We start from the raw sequence: 9,307 nt of genomic DNA, 5'->3' as shown, positions 1-9,307 counted from the left end.
TCATTCGATTTACTGTCCTTGTAACGCTGATGTCTTTCGAGTAGATGTCGATTGCAAACTGGAGCCCCTAATCTCAAAGGCCCGGTGGGCCCTTTGGCTCCCAGTTCGCCCCTGGTTGTACATCACAATAAGGAATTATCGAGGCACTTAACAATGAACGAGAAAGGGCAGCATTCCATTTAATTCTCTTGTAACTTTGTTATAGTAGAGTTAAATGGAATTTTCCTTCAACTTTCTGTAATGAATCAAATTACATTTAGTTCTAAATTTATGAGTTTCATGCAGCCTTGTTCGGATAGAATGCAAGAATGGTCGCGATTCGTTCCCGTGAGTTCGCGTGAGTCGGAAGGCCTAAGTAACACTAGATCAGTAAAATAGATAAATTAAAGGTGAATCAATTTTCAACTGATCTTAATTTTGCCTAAATTTTAATGCATTGTAATGCTGTTATAACACCACAATTTTGGCTACATTCTTCAGATAGTAGGCCGTATGAGTAAAAGAGTTAGAGCAAATGCTGTCATACGATTTAAACGGGAAAAGCAAAGTAAACTGTTTTATTCATTCGGCCTATTTACTTGTTGCTGTCTTAGAAAGAACTGGCTCGACAATAATGTTGCTTGCGTTTAATTCTCAATTTTTATTTAATTTTACACGAAAGTCGTTCGTTCTTTTCTCTGTGTCTCATCCTGAACACGCTTCTGATGATACCAGAAGTGCTTGACTCTGGCAGGGAGATGCAACTTCAACTTGCTTGGCTGCAAAAAGGCATTTTCCTTTTGTTTCGGTTCCATCGTTGGCGCTTTTAACACCGGCACAACAGCGTTTGGCTCTGTGCAGTGCAGCGCAGAAGGCATTTTTACACTTCCATCTAATGGCCTAGTTTGGCTGTGAACTTTTACGATTCACTAAGGTGGTACCACCTTTTAGTAAATCACCAAACATTTTTTGGATAATCTAAGAATTACAAATAGCATTGATCAAATTGTAATGTAACTTTAGCCTATTGAACTAGAAATCTTAGAATAAAAAATAAAAGCACTTCCACTTGTACGGTGATATTTACTTACTGAACCACCCCAGCACAGCTGGGCCAGCTTACCACAATTGGTTTACTCAGTCACCGGGTTTTGCTTTTTCTGCTGTGAACCAACCATCAGCGAACCATAAAACGGAAGATGACGGACGGACTGTGAAGCGACCAAACAAACCGAATCAGGCGAAGAAATGTCTACTATAAAGTTACTATACGTGTACACTTACTACCACTAGACTTCATCAGCCACCAGCTCTCAGTCGTCGGTCGTCATGAAAGCTGGCTGTGCGACAAACCAACCAACCAACGGCAAAGGCAATAGAAAATGAAAACTGAACCAACAACCACTCGATCCTAACCCTGCTGGTTGCTCCCCCGGACCTCGAGTACCATGATGCGCCAGTGTGTCATCATCGCAGTCGCCGCCGCCGCCGCCGTTTTTTCCCACCGGTTGTCGTTGGTACGCGTCGCGGTGACGTTAGACAAACCAAACGGCCACGTTGTTGTTGACTGACTTGACTGGCGGTTTCTCTCCCCTTGCCTGCCTGCTTGCCTACATCGAAGCAGAAGAATCGAAACTTTCGATTTTTCCGCTGGCTCTGCTGGCACAACCAGCTGAAACTGATGAAAGGAAAAGTGTTTTCTCTCTGGCCGGAACCTGCTCGGGGAAAAGCAAAACTATGTATGGAATCGGTCCTAATCAGTGTTGTGTCTATGCACTGCCTGCAGTCACTGCATCGCAGAACTGGCCCCATCCATGTTCGGCAAGACTTCCACGTGTCGCAGCGCAGCCTAGTGATGATAATGCTCAAGGCTTCCACAGCCAGCCAGCCCGCGTAGGCTGTGAACAATTAATCAGATGATAATAAAATGCATGTGAAGCTACTAGCTAGCTAGATAGGTGTATGATGGACTTTCCTTCTAGCGCCCGTACCATGTCATTATCATTTTTTACCTTGTGATAAGAGACTTTACCGTTACAAGCAGTTAAGACTTTGATTGAAGACTGTTTGATCATAAATTAGAAAGTGTAAATGGTTTTTGAATAGCACCAGCGCAAGCACAACAATGACCCCGCTGCGCTGCGCTGTTCCGTCATCGAATTATCGACTGAGGTCTGATTAGATTAACGCTGCGCTGGTCGCAATCTTTAATTCTGTGAAAATGATATTAGTAATGACGAAATGCGAACGAAGACATCGGTAGAGAGGCGACCGCTCTTCAACTCGCCTTCGTGGCGCAATCGGTTAGCGCGTTCGGCTGTTAACCGAAAGGTTGGTGGTTCGAGTCCACCCGGGGGCGAAGATCTTTTTTTTGAATACTTACTTTGGTGGTTATTTTCAGAACTTTTAAATACGAGAGATGTAGATGGGTAAAATAAATATTTTTACAAGCTAGCCGGGCTTCCGGGACTAATGACCTGTTGCCATATGAAATTTCTTATTTGTGCTGAAATCAAAGGAGTTGTATTCTTTCCTCTTATATTGATGATCATTAATTTGAACAGCAGCTATATATCTCTCCTCGAAAGAGGTCTTTTGTATCAAATACCTATTAATACATTTTTTCTTTTCTTCTCTTTGTTACAGGTAAGAGCTCCGTGTTACAACTTTTGGTCTAAGCAGTAAGTTATTTACTACGTTGACTCCAAGGTCTTCAATCAGTAAACCATAGAAAATTTTGCGCACTGGGGCGCGGCGAAATAATACTGACTCGAGCTTGCTCGGTAGCTTGATATGATTTCTGACTTCTTAAATCAAAAGCTAAATATTTGTGTCGAACATTGATGAAATTTATACAATCCGTACAAACAATGACTTGAAAATATAAGCGCAACTATTCTGTTCGAATGTGGACGGCTTTTCGAAGCTTCCCGACAGAAGCCCACCCGGTTGGCTCTCGGGTCGCGCTGCTGGTATTCCAGTGCCAATCCAGCGGGGTTCGATTCTCAACTTTGGGGGGGCACCTGCATCAGCGTCCACTAGGATGGTTGCCACCAGCCAGGCAATCGTCCGAGTACGTACTAGCTAGCAGGTGGCTTCAATGCCTTCCGAAGGGGAGCTGCGCAAGGCCCTCTGGCCCCCCCCCCGAAGGCGTTGAGGCCTTCTATTTTTGTTTTTTTTTCAAATGCTTCCAACTTCCGCGAACTGGAGATGATATTTTGATGGGAGATTATGTAGTATTTTTTAAATTTTGTTTTAAATGGAAGACTGTGTGAAAACATTTAGGAGTTTTACAACATTATAACTGTATAACTGACAACCTTGAATAGATTTTACTTAAATATTTTATTGTTACACTCAAGTCTTTTTTTACACGGTTTGTTTTTTTCGATTACTCGAAAACGGTGCAGCTATGAAACTATTTACAATCTACGTGAGAAATGTCGAGCTACTCCCAAATGTATTGAGAAATAAATGAATGGTCTCTAAGTTACCCCGTTCTTAATACTCAAAAAACTAAACCGTGTAAAAAAAGTACTTGAGTGTACATTTCTCTACTATATTCGGCATAATAAAACGTAAAATAAAGTAAATTGTTTTGGAAGAAACATTCTTTTCGAAGAAAGTACCCAAAGTTATTTGCGTACTTTCTCTTGTTCCAAAGACATCACTGTAATCTTGTAATCTATTTTGGTAAATTTTGGCTCTACCGATATAAACAATATACTTTCAACTATTTTTAGTCAAAATTTCTGTTACGTTTACTCACGCGGTAAAAAGTTACTAACTAATCAGTGTGTCCAGTTTTTTCGAATGTTTTTAAAATACCCACAACTCAAAAGCGAGAGGACGAATCAATAAGGTATATTAGGATAAGTTGTAGGAAATTAAATGGAGTTATTAGAAATTTTATAGAAACAGTGGAGCAGCTGGAGTAGCATATGAAAAAGACGTGTTCAACATAAAAAACTAAAATAAATCTCACTTTTTCTCCGAATATCTCGAAAACGGCTACATTTAGAAAAATAATTATTATGACTAATTTTGTTGTTAATGACATAAAGAATTGTTATTTTTATTACAAATTCATTAAGGCTTATACAAATTTGAAAAAAAGTTTATGTCACCCCCCCCTTCAAAAATTTTCGAAATTTGAAGGGGCGAAAAAATAAAGTGCAATAATGCTGCATTCTTTAATGGTAAGCAGCTTTTACAATTCAACAAGTTTACATCTCTGAATTACCCAATTCGTGCAAAGTTGAAGTAATTATCCCGTTAGTCTCGATCAACTATCCTACACCATCTATGCTTTCTGATTCCTGCTACAGGTCACAGGCGACTATTGTGCTTAACCTTTAAGTTCCGACGCCGAGAATTGGGGTACTTGCAATTAGACTTTTGGCTCCATTTATTGTAAATTTTGTTCCATTTAAATTCAACTTGCTTCAAAAGAACCGAATTAGATTGAGGCATCAATCAACTAAACAATGTATTAGTGAAATTTGCGACCACTTTTGACGGAGATATTCCGAATGGCTGTGGGATTATCTGAAGTTTTTGGAGCGTCTTAGTAGAATACGAAACCTAAAAATAAAAAATAAGAAAACTTATCCAATTTAATTCTACTATGTGTATTTTATTCAATGACAGATACGTATTTCGCCTACGACTTGCAGGCTTCCTCAGGTTCGAAAACAGACACTGAGGAAGCCTGCAAGTCGTAGGCGAAATACGTATCTGTCATTGAATAAAATACACATAGTAGAATTAAATTGGATAAGTTTTCTTATTTTTTATTTTTAGGTGTGGGATTATATTTTGCTGTCATAGGTAGTAGACAAGATTAAAATAGAAATACAACAAATTACACACTCCGGAACATCAGCTTTCGGTGTTTTCGGGGCTCCAAATTGATCGTTTTATTCCGTAGTGTCCTTGTACCTACCCTAATTTTGGATGTAAGGGACGAAAAACTTAAAGATACAATTTTTTATCATGCATTGAACGCCATGGATGTCACTGCACTGTTCGAAACTTTTCTGACTATTGTCATGTTGTGATTATCATTAGGATCAACGGTGGCCCCGACCATTACATCAAATCAAGTCATGTTAAGTTATATTGCTTTTTTACTGAGCTTTATTACGGAAATGTACGAAAGTGGAATTAAATAGGAATAACACTTTCATTGCTAGGCAGTCGAAACAGTTTATCTCTCCAAACATTTCAATAGTTCGCAAAATCCTATAGCTTTCGAAGAAAGATCTAACACCTGTTATGCCGATGTCCGGCATTTTTCAATTAAAGAACAAGGTTCTTCGACAGAGGGCTGTTAGAAGCCCTGATATTTGGAAAACAACTCCCAGCACAGTACTGCACTTCATCGTGGTGCGTTTGCATCCTTAATATATCAAAGATAAACACGTTATTGTTGAGAACCAGCATCAGCTGAGGAATGGGCTGATATTCATATGACTAAAAGGTTGACCAAGAAACAAGCGGTTTCAAACGTGAATGGGGTCAGAGATTTTTTTTCTTAAAAAATGTCAGTAGCATAGCACATGCGTTCCAAGTAAAAAAGTTCTAGGAATTTAAATTGCCATTTTTACGAGAAGTAGATTCCGATACTATTTCGTGTGGACCGAGTTCTGAACTAGTAAGTGACACAGATTTGGATTATTCTAAAATACAAGGTAACTAACCGAGTGACATGCAAGTAAAAAACAAAATTCAAATGAAGGTCAAGTTACACGCTTATGGCTCTCTAAGGTGATCCTGTAGCACTCCACTATTTTCAAGTTGATTCATCTCTGCCAGAATACTTACTTTATTTGCTGGGAATTTTTTTTTTGAAAGTTGTTTTGGTTTGAACTAAAATTTAAGTACTGTAAAACTTTTTTGTATTGAACTTTTATTAATCTGGAAAAATATGCACTGGTTTCTTCTCCTTTGTTTAGTTATTGAAGGTTTGATGTTATTATTTTTTTCTTGCCCCCCCCTTGAACAATATTTTGAGACCAGGACATAAACTTTTTTCCAAATTTGTATAAGCCTAATTACTTGAAAAATCTCAAGTTGGAAAAAAATCATGAAAGTCGTTGTTCTACGAATTCCGTCCATGAAAGTTGCTCCATCTGAGAATAACTTTTAAAAGGTTGCAAATTACTTCTATTTTTTCCAAAAAAAATACAAAATTTTCAAAAATGGTATATTTTTATTATCTTGATTTTAAGTTTTATTATAAAATTTTTAAAAAATCGGTAAAATATTTTTTTTGTGCATTTTTTTTCAAGTTCAGAAATCAATTTTCTACAACTTTTGTTTAGACAAAATTTTTGCAAAATTGATGGTTTTTGAGATACAATCTTTCAAACATAATACACAAGAAAATAAATACGCCCTTTCTAAAACTAAGTCTTGAATAAAAATGGCGCCAAACCCTGTAGAAGGTGCATATTTCCTCCTATCAAACACGCTTGTAAAGTTTCATCTAAATCAGAATGGTTCAAATTTTCTCATTTAGGGTATGTTGCTGCTTCGTCGTCATTGCCTATTCCCGTCCTATTCAACACAAATTTTTAAAAATATCAGCATTTTTATGACACACAATGCAAAACTAGTTATCCCCTAATATTCTAGTTTGTTGTCTATCATACGCTATCAAACAAAGTGAGCAAAGATCTATTTAAATGCTTTTTATCATTAAAGAAGTCCTACCAGCCAAATTTCCTACGTTTTTTCGTGCGACGAAGAAGAAAATGCCGACTAATCGTTTTAATTTCCGTCATTCATAAATGAAAAGAACTCACGCTAGGCATTGTCGTTATTCTACAGCCAGGAAAACTTGCCTGACCTGCAGAAATTTTGCAGAATAGCATTTGTCATGCCGTCCTGCACAAATAATTGCATGCGCGTTAGCTTCGTAAACATTGTTGTGATTTTTAGTTTGAACGATGAAAAATTTTGATGGACGGATTTTAAAATGGTACGACGAATTTAAGAAATAAAGTCAGTTGCGTAATTTCAATAATATGCTTTAATAATCGCTTTTCAGTGATTTCAAAGTTCACGGATCGGAAAGCAAGTGTGTTTTAGTCAAATCAGCACAAGAACTTTTGGAGTATTCATTACATCTATCCAACAAATGATGAAAATTAGAATGGCTTTACTTACTACGACGGGAATTAGGAATAAACCCTACCTATTTCACGTGGAACTGCTCCAATCCCCAAACTCCAAAGCCTCTTACACTGATCTACGGTTGATTTCGCAGATGACGACATGATCCATCAAACAAAGAAACACTTGAGAAGATCTGATAATGATAGTCCTGTGCCTTTCCAGGTTTACTTTTCATAATGTTACATGTAATATTAGATAGTCGATTAGAGAATTGATCTCCTTGCTTAAGTGCATCCAACGCAACGCCACGAAAGCAGCCGAGGTCCCATCTACCATTCTGACGCATGAATTTGACCCACGGTTTGGTTGGAAAACCATATTTTAGCATTATCTGAGACGGCTCATTTCGGTTGACTGAATCATACGCCACCTTGAAGTCAACAAACAGACCATGAGTCTGCCATATGTATTATTGAAACTTGTCTAGGCACCGACGCGAACCCCGGTGGAGCAACCCTCGCGAAACCAAACTCGGTGCGTCGTTCCTGCAGAATAACTCCCCTTGGCGCGCCGTACTCGCACTTTTTAGCGCCTTTCTCTGTTCTGACGTATAGCATTTCATGCCCAGTTTCAACACTGATTCGAAGTCCAACTTTGAGTCTAGTTTTAAGTTCGATTCCAAATACAATTCCAAGTGCAATTTGAATCGAATTTATATTCAATTTCAATTTCAATTTCAATTTCAATTCCTATTTTAAGTTCAATTTAATGTTCGTTACTTTCAATTAAATCTCATTTCATGCCCATTGCCAAGTCTAATTTTAACTTTGATTTGAAGGCCACCTTCAAGTTCAACTTCAAGTCCAATCTCAAATCCATTTTGAAGTTCAATTTAAAACCAGTTTATATTCATTTTAAATTGTAAGTCCAATTTTAAGTGGAGTAGCGAGTGGTCGTGGGTTCGAATCTTAGTAGAATCAGTCCATTCGATGTTAAGTGACTTTACCATGGGTATATTCTCAGGGCCCTCCACATCCTTCCTACTGCATTCTGCATTTACTAACAATGACAGTCTCTTGCCAGGGCAAGTTATAAGAGTGGTACTTGCTTGAGGTGCCAATGAAGCCTCTTGTTCAAGGGTAAATTTTAACTTGTTCCACTACCTGGGTTCTAGGAACGAGATTGATAATGCAAAAGTAGTAAGGCACACATACACATATACACACACTCTCACTTTGTGCTGAGCTCTGCTTTACCGACCATGAAGCCTGTAACCGGGGCTGGTTATAAGAATGATACTTGCTCGAGGTGCGAATGAAGCCTCTTGTCCAAGGACAAATAACTATAGTACCCGCACTTCCTGGCTCTAGAGCTTGATGGGTTGAAAAGTAGGACAAAGCGTAGAGGAAAAAAACAGGAGAAAAACACCGACACTTTAAGCACGGATAGTAAGCAGTTCGCTCACTCTAGAGCGATACTGCAAAAGTAACGAAGTGCGGAACAACACCGGGATGATACCAAACTCCAAAGAAAAATCGGAATTCTTAGTTCTATCAGATGTTCATTTCTAGTCTACTAAAAATAAGGTAAGCAAATTTTCTTGGCATTTTCACAGATTCACGGATTAACGATGGATCTAAAAAAATCTGTCTCTTGTTACTCCTGAAAAAAAGCGGAAAGAATACGGGGGAAAACGTGACAAAAATCGGACAAATGGGATAGAAAAAGAGAAAAAAAGTAAAACGGCATGAAAAAAAACAGAAAAAAACTAAAATAATGACGCAATGGAAGGGAATACGGAACGCTAAAGGAGAAAAAGTGGAAAATAAAAATAAAACGCGAGAACGATGAGAAGACGAGACAAAAAAGACTAGACTGGACTTGGCAGAAAAAGAGGAAAAACGTAAGAGAAAACAAAGAAAAACGAGAGAAAAGAAGGAAAAAACGACAAAGGAAATGTGGAACACGAGAAAGAAAATGAAGACAATCTGGACAGGAAAAGAGTAAAAGCAGAAGAAAAGGGAAAAAGCGGGATATAAAAATAGTACTAGAGAAAAAGAAAATACGGAAGCAGGTAAATGAAACGAGAAACGAGAACAGTAAACGAAGAAATGGGATAAAACGTAAAATAGTACGTGTCAAAAAAGGAACAAAAGCAGGTTAAAAATGAGACGAAGAATGGAATAGACGAGAGCAAAAAAACGGA

At 38.1% G+C, this 9,307-nt stretch overlaps 1 non-coding gene across 1 annotated transcript; it reads left to right on the top strand.

Annotated features, from left to right (window-relative positions):
* The first annotated feature begins 2,264 nt into the window (after positions 1–2,264).
* Trnan-guu (transfer RNA asparagine (anticodon GUU)) lies at positions 2,265–2,338 on the top strand. Its single transcript has one exon. It is a non-coding gene; the product is annotated as a tRNA-Asn (tRNA).
* Positions 2,339–9,307: the final 6,969 nt, after the last annotated feature.

Source organism: Sabethes cyaneus, chromosome 2 (genome assembly GCF_943734655.1).
Source record: "Sabethes cyaneus chromosome 2, idSabCyanKW18_F2, whole genome shotgun sequence".
In the NCBI taxonomy this organism is placed as follows: domain Eukaryota; kingdom Metazoa; phylum Arthropoda; class Insecta; order Diptera; family Culicidae; genus Sabethes; species Sabethes cyaneus.
The sequence above is the reverse complement of the archived record's forward strand: the minus strand, read 5'-3'. Positions and strand labels throughout refer to the sequence as shown.